General features: G+C 47.7%; 2 long non-coding RNA genes across 4 annotated transcripts in view; one reads left to right on the top strand and one right to left on the bottom strand.

Annotated features, from left to right (window-relative positions):
• Positions 1-266: 266 nt before the first annotated feature.
• Positions 267-17336, bottom strand: part of LOC107311411 (uncharacterized) — a 75182-nt gene continuing 58112 nt past the window's right edge. Inside the window, exon 2 of the long non-coding RNA XR_014944765.1 lies at positions 267-17336. This exon is cut by the window's right edge and continues 21175 nt beyond it. This is a non-coding gene — a long non-coding RNA (uncharacterized LOC107311411).
• The window catches only part of LOC107311410 (uncharacterized), a 13692-nt gene continuing 2518 nt past the window's right edge, over positions 6163-17336 (top strand). The window contains exons 1-4 of one of the 3 annotated variants that reach the window (XR_014944767.1): positions 6163-6719; positions 12830-12885; positions 13902-14088; positions 14496-17336. The exon at positions 14496-17336 is cut by the window's right edge and continues 2518 nt beyond it. This is a non-coding gene — a long non-coding RNA (uncharacterized LOC107311410). Of the gene's footprint in view, positions 6720-12829; positions 12886-13901 lie in introns of all 3 variants that reach the window. The other 2 variants (XR_014944766.1, XR_014944768.1) reach the window with 2 other exon arrangements.

Below are 17336 nucleotides of genomic sequence, written 5' to 3'. Positions count from 1 at the left end.
CTCTGCCCGCGCCCCCGGCCCGGCCCCGGGGGTTCCGCCCGCCGCCGGGGGAGCCCAGCGCCGGCCACGCGGAGCGGAGCGGGCTGAGCGCGGCCCCGAGCCTCCCGCTCGGCACCGGCGGGGTCACCGCGTACGGTGCGGGCTGAGCGCCGCGGGGTCGCTGAGCTCGGTCGCCCCCGACCCCCCCCCGGTGACCCTGGGGCTGCCCCCGTCCCCTACTGGGCCCGGGCGGGAGGGGCCTCGTGGGTAAATAAAACCATCGCCCGTATTGTTATTTTTTTCTTTATTTTTTTTTTCTAACTGTTGTCACTGCACGCAGGAAATAGGACGCTCGAGATTTCCTGTCGTTTGCAGCCACAAACCCTCCGCTCTCTAATGCGGACGAGCACAACCCGCGCAGCTCAAGCACGGCACGGGCGTTCCGCTCCGTCCCCGCACAGCGGCACCGCGAGGGGCAACGTCCCCCTCGCCACGTCCCGCAGGCGGGCACGGCCCTCCCCGCCGCGTTATGTAGGTTACGGGGGAGGGAAGAGGGGGCGAGCAGGCAGCGGGGACGCCCGGGGGAGCTGTGACGTTTGCGGGGCTCGGCGGGGCGGTGCCTGCGGCGCTCCCGGGGCTGCGGACCTGGGATGCGATTCAGGCACCGGGAGAGCCCCGAGCGGATCGTGCCCCACGGCCAGGCGGGGGTTAACGCGGCTCCGCAGCGCGGCCCTCCTTTCTCGTAGCATCAAAGCGCTGTAAGGCTGTTCCGTGCACCCCCTCCCGGCTGGAAAGTCGCTTTATCCCTGCATGCTAAGTAAACACATCTTGTTTTCGTCTTCCACCCACTGCCCTCTTTCTCCAGCCCGGAGATGGAGGCGTGCCAAGGCGGTTGCAGCGATTGCTGCCTCCACACTCATACACACATATACACACACACACACATGCACAGCCGGGTTTGTCGGGTGAGGCAATGCGCCTGCAATTGGCAGGGACAAGGCAGGAATTGTAATTGCACTGCATCATGTGATGGCTTATGAAAGAGGAAGTTTGGATGTTTTAGTCACGTACTCCTTTGCCCTCTCGCTTTAGCCTCCAGGTTTTGCGAAGGAAAAAAAAAAATAAAAAATAACTGCATATATTTATATACACTGGTGGGAAGCCAAGGAGCTGTGTGTTTGCACACTGCGCATGGGGAGCACAGCTCGGAGAGAGCCCGGCTGCAGGGAGGGAGAAAGCACAGCTTTCAGTGAGTGCAGGACGGGGACTGTGACCCCTATTTATTTAACTTGGTTTCTGATCGAATCAGGCTGGTCAGAGCCACTGTGGGCAGCGTTTGGGTTCTGCTGCATTTGCTGCATTTGCATCTATTCTGGTAGAAGAGGCAAGAACAAGCGTTGCAGCTCTCGGTGTCAAAAAGCAGATAAAAAATAGCGGCGTAGGAAATGTGATTTAAGAATCAAATCACACACAAACACACAAATCTGCAGAGCTGCCGTCATGCAGTCGCTGCACAAGAATAAAACAGATCGTGCATTTGTTTCTCATTCCTTTTTTTTTCTTTCTTAATATTTATTTATTTATTTATTTTGAAACAGAAACCATCCTTTTCTGCCTGCTTTCTGTGGAACACCCCGGCGATGACATGGCGAGGCTATATATATATATATATATATATATATAGGGGCTCTGCAGAAGCCTGTGGCCTGCGGGCATGCCCAGCCGGGGGGCCCTGGCACAGGGGAGCCCCATGCCATGGGGAGCCCTGACCCAGTGCCACAGTGCAGGGAAGGAAGGGAGAGGTGCAGTAGAGTCCTGCTCTCACATCAGTACTGGTCCCAAAGAAATATGTCTGTCCAACCATTTTGTGTTTAATATGGGAAGAAAGTACTGATGTACACAATGCTGCCATCAGGAGCAGCCTGTTGACGTACACAGACTTATAGACAATGCTACAAACACCAGCAGCCACTCCTAATTTTACCTACAGGACAATTGCTGGACAAGCAGCCATGCTCATGGTGCACAGCATACCACAAACACTGCTCCCCAGTGCTGCTGACTGCAGAAATGCTGCCTTGTGACATGCAACTACTGCTGCTGGCAGAGGGACACTGATGGAGCAGCCTGTTGTCAGCATGTGTGTGTGTCCATGCACAGACAGGGGAGGTGGACGTGGTTATTTCATTTTCGTCAGAGAAGTTTTGGGTGCATGAATACATGCAAGATCCAACTTGGGCTATTCTCTGATTCTCTGATTCCACGAGTAGTGGTGTGAGCAAAAGCATCAGTGCTGCAGCTTCTGCTGCTTTGGTGGGCTCTACCCCGGGCAATTTGGAGCCAAAATGTTGTGGTTTAAAAAAAAAAAAAAAGAAGGAAATGATTCTGTTTTTAACTGAGCACTTGACTTCACACCCTCGTTTCAAGTAGCAGTGGAAAAAAAAGACAGCAAGGAAAAGATGATGGAAATACTTGAGAAATTCAGAGGTTACTACACTCAGAAGGGAAATAAAAACTTCAGAGGGACGATTCCAGATGCCAGAAGAAAGGGCAATTGATGTGGAAAATCTTCCGCCTGCTCTCTTCAGCCTGGTAAATAGCTGTTGGACGCTCCCACCGACACCGCGTTGGCTGCCCTCAGCTACAAGCCACAATGGGCGATTGTCTGCGGGGTACGGGGGGACAGACCGGCTGGGAGCTGCCTGGGGTGTGTTAGCATGGCTGGGCAACCCTGGCCCAGCACCAACAGGAAGACCAGAAGGCCGTGACCCCATGGGCTCACCGTACTGCGGCTCAATGGGTGACCATGTTCTTCTGCCCATCGATGCAGTCATGTTATTTACATTTTCTGACATAACAGGAGCTAACAAAAGCACTCCCCAATCTGAGGAAACATAAAGTGCAGTGAAATTAGTTTCTGGCTGCCATCGCTGCCTCCTTCCCCATCCCCCCTTTGGGCAGCCAGCATGGGGACAAAGGTGCTGCTCTGTGCTCAGTCCCCAGCCTCACCTTTTTGCTCAGTGCTGTCTCTTAGACTAAGTAAAAACAGGTAAATAGGGTGTTTTTATCAACTTGGGTATTCAGTCCTATGCATAGTGTACTGCCGTGCAGTGACACTAAGGAGAAATACTGACAAGTTTAGGCACCAGTGATACACTTGTAAACATCACTAGCAGAGCTGCAAAAATCAGAGTCATCCCTCTTGTATTCACCTGCATCCCTAATGCGCCAACACCCTGCTGAGCTCCAGAAGGAGGTGCCTACCAGGAAGCACAGCCAAACTCATAGGTGATAAAAAGGACTGTAGCAAAATTAATAACTGGTACACCCATTCTGGAACTGACAATTAACCTTGGTCTCCTCCTCTGGATAACTATCATTAAACAGCTCTCCAGAGGTTGGGGCTTGCATTTCACTTAGTCTCCCAAATGGGCCTGGATGAGCTCTGAGCAGCCATCGGATGGTGGCAGCTGCCAAGTTGCAAGAGCCTGGGATGGGCTTCAGTTGCAGATCCAGGGGCAAGAGGACAGCCACCTTCATCATCCATCTGCCCTTTGCCAGTTACTATTATTGTTAAATGTAGTTCTGCACACGTTGTAATTAGGTAGGAAAAAAAAATAGACCAAATGAAAAAGGGTACAAGCTTCTCAAAAACATCTCTGTACTAGCTGCAGCCTGACTCAGCCTTCAATTAACATTCTTCCTTAAAATAGTTGTCTTCTCCATCTTTTGTTAAATCTTACATAATACCAGGCCAAATCACCACCCGAGAGAGGGGCTGTGAAAACGTGTCACTGTGTGCATGATTTTTACTTTGCACATGGGATGCAGGTATGCACCAAAGAGAAGGCTCCCAAGACAGTCAGGAGGGTACCTGCAATCCTGATGTTGCTCAGCACCTCCAGCCTTAGGGCACTGGGGAGCTCTGTGGGCACACTGCTGCTGGGGCAGCTCTGCTGAGCTGAATTTGTACCAGGGTTGCCCGTAGCCTAAGGGGGAAAGAAGTCAGCTGATGCAGACAGGGTTTTGCCTTCTGAATTTTGCTCTATACCAAGAGTTATGTGTTTTTGATGAATAGGTCAGCGGGGTGTGGAAACATCTCAAAGCTTTCCACATCCTCACACATGTTTTTAGTTGGGGGGGGAGGGGTTGTCTACTACTTCATTTGGAAAGCTTTAAAAGAAGATGCAAATGGTAGGTAAAGGGCAGAGGTACATTCTTGGAAATACGTTTGGCACAGATTTTAGACATTCCTTTGTCATTTGTGAAGCAGCAAGAAGAATCCCCACTCAACTATATGAAGTATGGTAATACCTCTTTCTCCGTTTACAAGCGATTCAAAAATCACAACCTGCTGCATTCACCTCTGGATAGCACGAATAACTGTCCATACAATTGTCTTTGCTTCAGAATTGGTACAGGGCAGGTATGTGAGGAATCTGAGCTTTTTCTCATCTCCTTCCAAAACTAGCATCAGGACCAAAAGGATGGTTTCGCTTACTTCAAAAGAGGTGATTTGTTTTTTTTTATCCTGCACACTGGGGTTTCAGGATCAAAATTATACACCTGAAATGCCAGAAAAATAATACAGCCAGAAGACTGAGAAGCTCTTTTCAGCTGTAACCAGATACACCGCCCAGCATCCTGTAGTACTTAAAATCCTTTTTAACTAACGGCATGTCAAGTCTTGCCTGTTTCGGACACTGTTAAGACGTCCAGCCCCCATATTTTACATACCCTCCTAATTGCATTCATATGTTTGGTTTCATATTTGACCTCTGTTGCTAAAGAGAGCCAAGGAAAGCACTCCTTTTCTGAGCTCCAATGGAAGAATGGAGCTGGAGGGTATCACAGACTCATAAATGGCTTAGGTTGGAGAAGACTAAAGACCATCTAGTCCCAACCCACTGCTGTTGGAAGAATTGCCACCCACCAGGTCAGGCTACCCAGGGCTCTGTCTGGCCCAGCCTTGAATACTGGAGTAAAATAATGAATAATGGAGTAAAAAAATAAAAAACTATCCCTAACATCTAACTTAAATTTCCCCTCTTTTAGTTTAAAGCCATTTTCCCTTGTCTTGTCACTATGAGACCATGTAAAAAGTTAGTCCCCTTCCTGCTTGTAAGTTCCCTTTAAGTATTGGAAGGTTTCAGTGAGGTGCCCCTGGAGCCTTTTCTTCTCCAAGCTAAACAAGCCCAACTCCCTCAACCTTTCCTCATAGGAGAGGTGCTCCAGCCCTTTGATCATCTTCGTGGCCCTCATCTGGATCTGCTCCAACAGCTTCACATCCTTCCTGTGCTGGGGGCCCCAGGCCTGGACACAATACTCCAGATGGGGCCTTAGAAGGGTAGAGCAGAGCAGGACATCCCTCTCCCCATCACCTGCCCCCTTTTTGATGCAGTCCAGGATGCACTGCTGGTTCATGTGTGGTTTTTTTTGCATCAGGACCCTCAAGTCCTTCTCCCCAGAACTGCTCTCAAGGAGTCTACTCCTAGTCAGTACTCATATCTGGGATTGCCTCAATCCAAGTGCAAAACCTTGCACTTGGCCTTGTTAAACTTCATTAATTTCTCATGTGCCCATTTTTCGAGCACGTCCAAAGGGAGCATCCCTCCCTTCTATTGCATCAATTGCAGCACTCAGCTTGGCATCATCTGCAAACTTGCTGAGGGTACACTCAGTCTCACTATCAATAAAGATGCTGAAGAGCACCAGCCCCAAGATGGACCCCTGTGGGATAGTACTCGTGACCAGTCTTCCCTTGGACATAGAGTCATAGACAGCAACCCTCTGGCTACAACCATCCAACCAATTCTTTGTCTGCATAATAGCCCAGCCTTCACATCAGTCTCTCCTCAATTTAGAGATAAGGATGTGATGTGGGACAATGCCAAACATCTTCTGGCAACCACATCAGCCAGTTACTTCAAAACTTCAGGATGTATGTTATCTGGCCCCATAGACTTGTACACATTCCACCTCATGAGGAGGTCTCAGACTTGATCCACTCTTACACTGGGAGGGATTTTGCTTCCCTGACCCCTACTTAGAAGTTCAGGGACACAAGAGACATGAGAAGCCTGACTGACCATGAATACTGAGATAAAGAACTTGTTAAATACCTCAGTCTTCTTCATGTCCAAGGAGGCCAGCTCTTCCTTTTCACTGATCAACTCCCCCACCTCTCCTACTTTGTCTATTCCTTCTAAAAAGTTTACAGCCCTCAAGCACAGTATTCCTCTTGTAAGTCATCCCACCATGTTTCCATTATAGCAATAAACTGTAGTTTTCCAATTACACCACGGTTTCCAGTTCCTCCTGCTTACTTCCTGTGCTGTGTGCATTGGTACAGAGGCACTTCAGCTGAAAGTGCCAAAAGTCTCATCACTGTCTGTCTCGGACCCTTTGTAGATACAGATATAAAACCAGATAAATATGAATATTTGGAACTAAATGCATGTGCTGCAAGAGCATGTTATTAATGAGAAAAAAGTCTGAAGGCGCAGCGACTCCTAGCTCATGGCCAGCAGAACATTGCTGTTGTTTTGGGGAAGAAAATGGGAAAAGCAGAGCCAGTCAAGGAGTAGAGAGCCTACACAGGGATGGATTTCGCTCCTGGCCCTTTCTCAGGCGAGGTGAGAGCTTTTCCTGAGTGCAACCCACAAGACTGGATCCACAGCTCCTCGGCCTGCAGCACTTCAAGACTTCCAGGCTGGAGACAATACGTCTGGAAACTTGGGGTGAGCTGCACCTCCTGTGTGTTTTACTTGGGCAGTAGGGTGTAAGTACCACGCTGCTGTGCTCTTACTTAGCTCTGTTATTACAACGCTGTTTGTGAAGCAGGAAGAGTAATCCTCATGTAAAAATAATAGTATTGCAGAGCTAGACAGCAGATGGTGTTATTAAATACCTGGGCAAAGTCTAAGGTCGTAACGCACTAACAATTAAAAGGATCTATTGTCTATCACTTAATAGGTAACCTCCTAGCGTAGGATGTTTGCAAGGCTGAGCAGAGAGGCGAGTAGTATCTTGTCCAAGCCCAGATAGCTCTTCCAGTTAAGCAAACACTTGGCAACAATTTTCTTGTCTAAATTTGGTGCTACCACCACGACAGGTAGATACAGTATGATCCCATATCATCTCCTAAATGATCCCTTCTCTAATCAACTCCATTAGGTTTTAAATAGACTGCAGCTGCCTGAGGACTGGTGATAGTTGCCCGACATCCAAATTCACTTATAAGAGCATGGAGAGGCAACTCATTGGGTGATGTAAATGGACGTAAGCCTGCTGTCAGGCACGTCTCCCAGCAGCTGCAGGGAGATACTGGTGTGTGAGGTGTGCCTGCCAGCAGCTGTGGCTTTCCATAAGGACCTGCAGTCTCTATGGGCCTCTCTCCCAGGTGAAACATACTTGTCTTAGTTGGTGAAGTTGAGCTGAACCTCAGTAATATGTGGCTAGGCTCTTCCTGTTGCACACTGTTTTCAGCCAGAACTCCAAGGATTAATTTTGTATTGTAGAGACTGCACTTTCTTCATTTTCCCTTGGTGTTTTCCTGGCATCTTGTGACCTGTACCTCTCAGCTGAACCTCTCAGTTGAATACTGGCATCCAGGGATGCAACTCCTCTTCTGTTATTAGCTTGTTTTACACACATAAGCTAGGCTTTCTGCATCATATTCAGAGATGTGAACTTGAAATCACCTCTTCTGGGACTACAAGGAAACTAAGGAGGCTAACAGTCACTCTTTGGGGTAGGTTTTGGATTTAGTTTAATGACCGTAATAGCGGTGAATGCGTTGGCAGCAGAAATAGGCTGATACGGAGAACAATAGGGAACCTGTGACTTGGTACATTTGTCTCACACAGGGCAGACAGGAGACAGGGAGCTAAAGCAGAGTCCTGTGGCTGCTAATAGCTTCACACAGTACTTTTCCTCCGTGGTAATCACTCTCCTGCTAGGATCCACGAACTTGAGAACAAAGTACATTTTATTATTTACAAGGGTTAGATGACAAATACAAACAGATGGTGCAAAGATGACTCCTAATGCATAGTGATCAAGGAGTTTAATATTCATGGGTAAAGGCCTGGAAGATTAAGTAAACAGATTCAGATATGCAGGGGAAAGTATCTCATAACAATGCATAAAGTCAGCGTGGCCTTTTGTGCCCTGTTACCATTTGGATCAACACAATTAACATAAAGGGAAAGATTGGCTGAACTTTCCAGTCTCCCTAAAGTGCTCAAATCAGGGATTTCTGCGAGGAAACCCTAGCAAGGAGTTTTGGCAAGATGGAGAAAAACCCTTCTCTTTTGCTATTGAACTTTCTGTTCCTGCTCCAAAGCCCCTTCTGCAAGATAGGCTGCAACAGCTGAGCATGCTCCAGCCTGCTGCTGTGGCTGCCCTTACGTAAAGCATTCTCACCTGGGTGACACAGAGCTCTTTGCTGCGACCAGTCAGATGAGTGAGCAAGGGTTACTCCCATGAGCAAGGGTTGTGGCATTAGGAGCCTAACCACGCTGCTCTGCCATTAATGACGCTTCTCATGGCAAAAGCTGGGATCTCGTTGGTTTTGCTTTCACATGTAGTCATCTTGCACAGAGGATTTCAACACTGATGCATATTGCCAGTCAGGTCCTTGGTATGAATCATCCTGTCCTTCCAGATGACTTTTTCTTTCTGCTGTTTACATCAGCCGCAGAGAATTTTGATGCTTTCTTGTGTGTGTGAGTAAAGGAATGTTTCACTCGAGAAGATCTTTCCAAACTCGCTGAAGTCATCCCTCTGTATCATTCCTTTTGTTGTTGTTACTGTTCTCGTTTTGAGCGTGGGCAGTTAGCGACTTGTTTCTAAGAAGTTACTGACTGAGCACTGAACAAAGGGCAAAAAAGAAAGACAGGGAAAAGGGTTCATGGAAGAATACTGCTGGACTGTGCCAGGAAGTCTGCTGTGCAGCGTAGATCAGCCTGCTATTTTCCTTGTCTAGATCAGGTTGTTAGATGAACAGGGGATATGAGAGCTGGGTTTTCAGTGCTGGGAAGGTGTGCATGCAAGCAGGCCAGCAGCCCTTGCCTTCTTTTACACAGGAACCTCATCAGTGCAATAGTGTCAGGACACTGTGGCTTATGGACAAATGGGAGAAGCTGTGGGTTGAGCTGGGGCTGTGGAAGGGTTAAAACATGCCGACAGCAGTGGACTGCCAGCTGCTACATGAGGAGGTGAGCTCTCCACCACTGCAGCTTCAAGAAGAAAAACTATACCTCCATCTCAAGAAAAGTAGAAAAGTCACTTTTTTTAAAAAATTATTATTATTTACTTTTTTTTTTTTTTTTTTTTTTTTAAATGTTAATCACAATTTGGCTGCTTTATTTTCACCCATCTTTTTTAGCTGTAGCCACCACAACTCCATTCCTATGGCCATCTCCCAAATGACTAAAGACCTCTGGCTTCTCTGGATGCTCTTTCTCAAGTTCTTATTCTGCAGTGTTTTTTCCAGAGTACCTGGCAGACCCTGCAAATGGCACTGTGTGCTTGAGTCCAGGTGAACAACACACAGTGAGGAAAGGAGTTGCTCATTGGCTTGACTCCCAGCCTCAGACTTGTAGTGAAGCCACAGTGCAGCGTCAGGAGCTGAGCACCTCCACCTTTTGTATCTGCCCAGAAAATGGTCTGGCTCCATGGATGTGTTCTGTGGGAATAGCTGTATAAGCTGGAATACAGTCAAAGATACATGGCAGAGAAACCTGCCCTGTGAATAAAGCCTTTGTTAAGAGGGATTCCATCTGTACATGATTTCATCAGCTCCATGAAATGTGCAGGACATTTATATGGTGAATTAGGCACAGCTCCTGTTTTGAGAGAGAAAATGCTTCTGTGTGCTTTTCCACAGAAGTCTGTTGCTACACGAGGAAGGGAAACCTTCTGCAATGCCGTTACTGTTCTCAGCCACAGAACAAGACAAGCATTGGGACTGTGCTACCATGGCTATAAAAATAATGTGCATTTGAAAAGCATCAAATGCACAAAATATTGGCATCGCCCCCTTCTTTGCCTTCTCTCCCTTAAATGTGGAGATACTTAAAACAGTGTAAATAACATTCAAGACAGCTAAAGAGCAGTCCACAGTGCTGAAACACTCTTGACGTCCAAAGCAGCTCCATGCCAGCTATTTCATTTACCATATGTTTGGTGTGGTTTTGGCAGAGTCAACATGAGGATTTTTGGGCAGGCCTGCGAAACAGTTTTTCCCTTCCTCCACCCAAACGTGACCCAGTCCTGTCTGCCACGATCACTCTGTTGCACAGGGTCAGCCTGTCTGTTTTGGGCAGAATTAGTCAGAGGGGCCACTGGAAAGATGCCCAAGGAGGGCTGATTCATTTTCCATATGAGTGGTTGCATTAAGGAGCAGGAAGAAGAAGGAAGACACAGTGTTTGGGATGGAGATGCTGGGTGATGCTGAAGGACCACACAGGGATCATAGGGTTCTTTCTCCAGGTCCAAGGCAGGTGTGGTTGGGACGCACTGGCTGTGGGAGCAAGCTGCCAGCCCCATGGCACTGTTTTCAACCATCCTGCAGGACCTGCCATAGGCTGTGAATCAGTGACTGGAAATGTGCAGCTTTGTTCCTGGGCTTGCCTGGCTTCAGATGTGGAGAACATGGGCAGAGAACTGCCAGAGCTGCAAGCAGACTCTCTGGGGTGGGGCTTATTTTCCCTTAAAACAGAGTGGGACTCAGTGTCCAGACATACAGTCTAGCTGGTGCTATCCAGCTACGGCCTGGGACTTGTCTAGCCAAACAAGGGAAGAAGAAAAGAGAATTTAAACACACCTCTCTGCCCTTTTCTAAGCAAGTGCTGAAAGGTGTGGAGGTACAGCTGTGTCATTCCTTCCTGCTGTGTGCTCCGAGCATGCATTTCCAGCAGTAGTTCACAGACATGAGCCTCGTTCCCCCAGCACAGGAGCTTTGCCACAGGGTGTCGGGGTATCTGTTCAGTAGACTTGCAGACCTCAGGGAGCAGCTTTGCCAGGCGAGCCCTCCAAGCAAAGAACCAAAAGCCCTGGTTAGCACTGAGCCTATGATCCTTCCCTTGCTTTCTGCTGGACTGATTGCTAGAAAGGTTGTGCAGCTGCATGGCAGCCCAGCACCCCATCTGGTTGGCCATACCTCTGCATTTCTGTTCTCTGAAGCAGTGTATCTGACCTGATTCACCCTGCAAAACCCAGAGTTTCCTTTAATCCAAGCTGGCTGCGTGCTGCCTGCTGTCAGCAGCCCTTTTGTGCCTCCACGGGTGTTTGCTGGTGAAGGGTTGAGTGACTCAGCCTGCACCCCTACCCTGAGCACCGGAGAGCTGGGAGGGGCTGCAGAGTGCCTGGCTGCAGGTCTTGTCCTTCCCTTTTCTCATTTCAGCAAAACCGTTGCAAATTTCACGGAGCTTTCCATCACAGACAAACAAAGAGGAAATTGATTCAGAGCGAGAGCATTAACATCACCAAATGGTAAAGGCATTGCCTAATGCTATCAAACACTCTTCCTCTACTGCAGAAGCAGAGGTGGGCAGAGTGATGCTAAGGAAGGGGAGAGTGGCTGGGTGAGGGCAGGGATCCTTGGCGAAGAAAACCCAGAGGGTAAAGGGCAAAAAGAACAAAGGGAGAGGTGTTGGGGAAATATGACTGAGCAGATGCAGTACTTATCTGCTTACACTTCAAATGAAATTCCTATATGTACACAAAAAGCAATGAGTAACATCAGGTGAAGGGCCAACCTGTGGGAAGGAGTTGTGCTGGTGTAATAAAAGGGCCAGTGTTAAACCGTTTCAGTTAGAGCCCTGTGCACGTGGGCTGCTAGTGGAAGAAAAAGACGTGCCTTTATGGCTTCCAAGGAAGCATGGTAAACACTGGGGCTTCCTGGTGCAAAGTGCTGATCCGTATGATAGTAAACTTCCATTTATTCAAACCTTGGTGACGAGTCAGCACTGCACTGGCTGCCTTTATGTAGGATAATGCAAGGTCTGTCTTCCAACAGGTGGTTTAATGCCAGCAAAACAACAACAACAAAACATGTGGAGCCAGAATGAGCACACGGTACATCATTTTGGCTCTTCCAATAGAAACATAAGTGGGAATTCACAAATAATCCTGATTAGTCTTATCCTGGGTGCTGCTGCTGTGTAATTTTCACTTACATCAAGTCTATTTTAGTTTAATTGCCTATTAAAATACATGTCAATGCAAAAGTTTCTAGCTCTTCAGCACCAATGCAACTCATTTTCCAGAGCAATGCAAATGCCAAGAGGAATGGTTCCCACCAGCCTCAGAGCGCTGACACGCTCACTCAGCAAGCACCTGCCCTGGCCTCAAGGTACCTTCCAGCCTCCCACGGGTTTGTTACTGCAAGGGGTGTGATCACCTGTCCGCTCACCTACCATCATCTGGGGTTTAAACTACAGCGCCTGACCCAGTATTTCAGATGACAGGGCAGTGACTCACTCGGAAACATCTTAGCATGATGGAAGGAGCTCCTGCCCCAGCACCTGCCCTGCCACACTGCTGGGATACACACAGGCTTTGTGTCACGCCGCTGCTACAGGGCAGCTGAACCTGTGTGGGGCACCTCTCCACTAGGCCTTAGCCAGTGCCTCTCCACGTATCACTTAATCCCCCTAGGAGTTACCCACGCTGTGACCAACAGACCCAGGTATCCTCTAAACTGTGCTTCTGGGGCAAAAGGAGGATAGATATCCACTTTTGATACCACTGGCTTGGTGCAGAGGAGCACGTAGATAGTGAGACGTGAGCCCCACACGTCCTGCAGCGTCTTGAGGTTTTGCTTGCTCTTTCTCTCTGACAGGCACTGCAGAATGGCTTTTGATCACCAGAGATCAAGAATATTTCCACCCATACAAGGTAAGTCTGTTGGTTGCACGGACAGCTCAGAGGAAATGGAGCTCCTGTGAAGACCTGATTTTGGGTGCATCAGTTCTGGTACGAGTATTTAAGTGTTAGAGGAGTGTCTGGATTTTAAATGTCTTGTGTGCAGCACACTGCTCCAAAAAACTCTCTACCTTAGGCTAGTCCTCAGGCTTGAATATTAACGAAGGCATTTTCCTACATGAGCAACATGTACTATCTCATGTCTTATGCCTGCCTCGAATTTAAAGTGTGCGGGTGCAACTGAGTCTCATGTCAGGTCACCTGCAACTACAGATAACCGCAGATAAGTGCTATGGGTAATGCTACTCTGCTGGGATGAGCTCAGAAGTGGTTTCCAGCACTTCTTTCCCTTAAGCGATGAGCTAATCTGGGCTGAAGGCTATTGCCATCCTAAGCTACGAGGATGAAGGCTGGCCTGCCACATTTGCTGGTACCTCTGCAGTGCCCCTAGAGGTGTGGTTATCCTAGAGCTGACATGGCAGTGGGGCTGAGCTTGTGTTTGACACTGCTGAAACTGTGTCTCTGAGGATGTGAGGTGTGACTGCTTGAACAAACAGCAGTGGGGCTTCTCTCATCTCATTCTTTCCACACTGCTGGCTTATTTTTAACCACGAGAATAGAGTTTCCCAATAGAACTGAATTGTCACAGGGGACGGGATACGAAATACAAGTTGCAGATTTCTGCAGTAGCTGCTTTTTCCCAAATCTCTACCGCTACCATATCTCAGGTCCTTTGAAAGGACATGTTTAGTGTCACCACATTGCTCCAAAAACTGTTGCTTTTATGACAAATTTGAAAATCTTACTTGAAGCTGTCATATCTGTCATATCTGGGGCAGAAAGCAGCACAAGACTGGACAGTGAGCATTAGCCTGTGTCTGTGAGTAGTTCTGCCTCTTATTCCTGAAACACTGGTGGTGCAGTGCTCTCTCTCTCAAAGCCCCTCTTACAAACCTCTCCATCACTTTCTGCATTTCTGCTCCTTGCAGGCATTGTCATCATTAGCAATTCTTTGCTGTCTGGGGCTGTGTCTGCGCTGAGGACTGTCTTTCAGGGATGTGTAAGAAAACCTGAGGCTTTCTGAAAGCATTCTTGCCCTTTCCCATCCCTGTGAAGTTGGTTATCAGTTCTACAAATTCTTACATACAGAAAATGCATTTGCCTACAGCAGAGGAGGTAAGGAAACACTAATGGCGAGCAAACTGACCTGAGGGGGAACATTTCCAGTTCTTCTGTGGTGTTTTCCCTGCTCATTAAAGCCCCTCCTTGGGCCTGGGGCTGTGTTTGATGGCAGATGATAATGACTCCCGAAGTGTGTCCCATTGCCTGGAGGCTGCTGCTGTGGGCTCCTCTCTGCACAGCACAAGCATTATCCCAGCTTCCAATAAGGAAGAGGCTACACTTTTGTTTCAGCATGATTCATCTCTGGTGGAGAAACCAGGCTTCCTTCTGCTAAGCTCCCCCTTCTGTGGCCTTTTCCGTAGTTTTGCACAAGCTCAAAGGCATTGCAACAAAAGCACTGGGGAGAAGTCAGTGTGGATTTGTCATATACCAAAACCCACATTTCTTCTGTATCTTTCCAGATTCTCAGGAAACCGATGTCCTGGAAAGAGACCAAGTTGTGCATAATCTTATCTTTCAGCCTAGTTATTTTAAACCCAAATGGGTTCCTTGATCCTCTCCAACTGGAAACCGCCCTTGGGATGGTAGCAGCACATCGAGCAGCCAGAGTGGGCACAGGAGACCAGTGCTTTTCTGGTTAGAGCCACCTTTGGTGATGCAACCTCCAGTGCAGAGGACAGAGTTGTTGCTGCTGTGGTGCTGCCTGCATCAGTTGGACTTTGGTTGGCAGGGCACTGTAAAATGACTCAATGGGGATCAGAAAGAGGTGGGATCAAACAAGAGTAGCTTTGAAGCTGCTGTCGGTTGGCAAAAGAATAATTTAAAATTAAACCAGTTCTGAAAGTATCTACCGCAAGCGGTTACAAGCCTCAGTGTTGTAAAACTGGGCTGTTTCCTCTTTTCCTCGCAACGATGATGTCCTTGATTCCTCCTTAGGCTTCTTTGGCAATTCTTGCACAGTAATAAAAAGGCATGACACAGCATATGTTTTGCGGCTCACCTTGCCAAACAAAATTACAACGTTAGTGTAGCTTCTTCGCCTTTGCATAATTAACTCTACAAAGGAGATAGAGAGAGGGTAAGCATCTGTGCCAAGACAAAAGCAAAACTAAGAAGTACGGAAGTCTGTTTTAAAGTCGTCTCTGTTCAAAGCAATTCTCTTAAAAATGACTTATCTTGAAACTGTTGCAGGCAATTAGGGAAAGTCATACAGTTTCTAAATGGCTGTTATGTTTTACGTCTGCAGCTACATTGCTAGGATTCAAAAAAATAAAAGAAGTGGATGCCGCTTTGAGAGCTGATGAGAGCTGTGCAGGAGCACATCTTCTGAGCAACACGTGCTGGGGCTGGGAGGAAGCAGGCTGCCCAGGAGCCCTCACTGCTCACTCTTCAGGCTCAGCTGGCATTGTTCTCATGTTTAATAGCGTTCAGGACACTCTCTGTGTTGCACTGAACTACGCAGCCGCCACAGGGGAATTTGGTGCAGGTGGAGAGCTAAGCGGGGTGAGAGGTGGGCCTGGTCCTGCCCCCTATCCCACTGCCTTACTGTCATCCTTGTGTCTCGAAAGGACAGCACTTGGGCACTCCAAGCAAAGGAAGGGATCTCCTGATACACAGAATGATGACAAGGAAAAAGGGAAACACTTCACTCTATGGATCTGCCAAATTTGCCCCAACAACCCCACTGTGGTTTTACCTAAACTAGTCTTAATAGCTGAATTAGGATTCAAGCATCCTGAATAGTTCTAATATAGAGCATTAAAGAGCAAATCCTTTTTCCACTAATGCCAAAGGCAAGCCCCTCAGCAAAAGGTCTGCCCTCTTGTTTCTGGCAAGTCCCCATGCACTCCAACTATGTCAAGAAAAGAAGAATAAGGGGGTGAGGGGGGAAAGAAAAAGAAAGGGGAAAAAAAAGGATGAAAAAGGAGTCAAAATAAAAGAAAAAAGGGAAAATAGAAAAGAAAGATGAGGAACACTTAGCAGCTGGCAGCTGACAGCAGGTAATCCAGGTAGAGCCGGGGTCCTGCATGTCTGCTCAATCTCCCTTGCTTTTAGGCAGCCTGCAGACAAGAAACCTTGTCATGCTCTGCTATCACACCCAATGCAACGCCCCACTGTGCACAGTGTTGTTCAGTCACAAAGATGGTGTCTGTCTGCTCAAAGTTCTCACAGTGACCTTTGCACAATGTCACTGCAGTCAAAACTTGTTTATTAAATGCTCACTTAGCAGAAATGGGGTCAAATCATTTAATGGCTATTAAGATGTTAATGCATTAAGCACACTAAAATATCACCTGTTTATCCTAACCCTCATTTATCTAAATCACCTTTGTATTCATTGTGGTGATATTTGACTGTGTTTGCTAATTATGTGAGAGTTGAGCTGGTACCAGTTGGTCTTATTACTGTGGCCAAGCACCTTGGTAACAAACATCATCATCCACAGTAAACTGGAGCTATTCCCAGATTACAATGACAAGAGAAATCCCCAAATACAGCAGAAAAAAAGTAAGTCAGTGCCCGAAGAACAGCAAGAGGAGGGCTCTGCCTGGAAGGAACCATGACTGAAGCTGTGAAGTGTCATCCAGAATCACTGATCCCTATTGCTAAGCCAGCCTTTATCAATAGCACCATTCTGAGGCTGACCCATCTGGCACAAACAATCCCATGAAGCCTTCCCATGCAATATGAAGGCATAATGTCTCAGGGACACTTCAAAACATCTTCATTCCCGTGCCACTGCCCCATGGTCCCCACACCCTTGGAGTCTGAGGGAACAACTCCACGTCCCGAGCCCTGATGCAGCAAGCTGATGGGTGCCTCCAGTCATCAGCATCCCTCTCAGGGTGGACACCATTCATTTTATGGTGGTGCATGCTTAGCAGCTGTAGCACTGAGTTCTGCTGCAGGGCTGAGCCCAGCTCTTTCTGCCCACAGTGATGAATGCACGGTTGGCTCTCGAGCTGCAACGAATAGATTAAAGCTCCCAATAAATCAAGAGTTTTTCAAAAGCATGAATGACTGATTTCACAAGGTGATTAGAATTATCAAGGGAAAACATTTCAAGTGCTCAATAATTTACACCAACCACCTGTACTTTTAAAATAACTTTCCCCATTCCCCTCCCTTAACTTTAAGGGATTCTTGCCATGTTCTTCAAGCTATTTCCTTCCTTCCCTTCAGCTCTGATTGCTGCGGAACACTCTTAATAAAGAATGTACCGTATCACTGGAGATTGTTCTGGGGATGAAAAGTGCAATGCGATTTATTATAACAAGGCCTGTGCAGGCAGCTGATCTCAG

This window comes from Coturnix japonica, chromosome 3, assembly GCF_054131305.1.
Source record: "Coturnix japonica strain WE chromosome 3, WE-NBRP24, whole genome shotgun sequence".
NCBI lineage: Eukaryota > Metazoa > Chordata > Aves > Galliformes > Phasianidae > Coturnix > Coturnix japonica.
Note: the sequence above shows the minus strand (reverse complement) of the source record. Positions and strands in the feature narration are given on the sequence as shown.